The sequence below is a fragment of the Oncorhynchus nerka genome, linkage group LG11, assembly GCF_034236695.1.
Source record: "Oncorhynchus nerka isolate Pitt River linkage group LG11, Oner_Uvic_2.0, whole genome shotgun sequence".
In the NCBI taxonomy this organism is placed as follows: domain Eukaryota; kingdom Metazoa; phylum Chordata; class Actinopteri; order Salmoniformes; family Salmonidae; genus Oncorhynchus; species Oncorhynchus nerka.
The window spans coordinates 55,617,942-55,619,156 of NC_088406.1; positions in this window are offsets into that span (position 1 = coordinate 55,617,942).

Consider the following 1,215-nt stretch of genomic DNA (forward strand, 5'->3'; position numbering starts at 1 on the left):
TTTGGGGCAAATCTCTGAATGTGTATGGCACAAATTATGTGACTTCTTGATGGAGTGTCCTTAACCTGCCAGGTATATGTTCTAATCTCGTGCTAGTAAATGGTAATCCCAGCCCAACTGGTTCACAGAAAAGCACCTTCCTGCATATTAGCAGTGATTTGTTTATTGTTCCTGTAGTTTTGTGATGATTGTACATGCAGATAAGTGTGCATTTGATGGAGAGAGAGCATGAACTATGTGTAACGGATGTGAAATAGCTAGCTAGTTAGCGGTGGTGCGCGCTAAATAGCGTTTCAATCGGTGACGTCACTTGCTCTGAGACCTTGAAGTAGTGTTTCCCCTTGCTCTGCAAGGGCCGTGGCTTTTGTGGAGCGATGGGTAACGATGCTTCGTGGGTGACTGTTGTTTATGTGTGCAGAGGGTCCCTGGTTCACGCCCGGGTATGGGCGAGGGGACGGTCTAAAGTTATACTGTTACATTGGTGCCGTGACCCGGATCACTGGTTGCTGCGGAAAAGGAGGAAGTCAAAAGGGGGGTGAGTATAACGGATGTGAAATAGCTAGCTAGTTAGCGGTGGTGCGCGCTAAATAGCGTTTCAATCGGTGACTTCACATGCTCTGAGACCTTGAAGTAGTGTTCCCATGTTCCCAGAATTTAAGATATTGTTATACATGTTTCATGAGAATGTTGCAAGAATATTCATGAATACAGTTTTCTGTGGGTTAGGAGAATATCCCATCAATGTTCCACCAAACGTACACAGAACATGGTTGCCATGTTCTCAGATTAGATATTAATTTGTAAAAATGTGTATAATTTTATTTTCACTTTTATTTGCAATTTCTTGTCATGGCAACATATTTCAATCCCACTTTGTAACGCAACAAAATGTAAAAATTCATGGGGCGTAGACTTTCTATAGTCACTGTGTGTGTGTGTGTGTGTGTGTGTGTGTGTGGTCATGTGAGACAGCTAACCAATGGCAGTCGTGGATTAGACGCCGCCAGTGTGCTTTGACCACGGACATAATGGCTAGATGGGAGACTGTTTGTGTCAAATTGACTTCTAATAAAGTTAAATTATTTTTCATTCTAGCTAACCATAACCATTTTCATAACCTTAATCTAATTCTCCTGACCTGCTACATCAATTCGCTTTACCTGCAGCATGAATTATCCTAACCTGCCACGGAAAGTCAATTCTGACATAAACTGT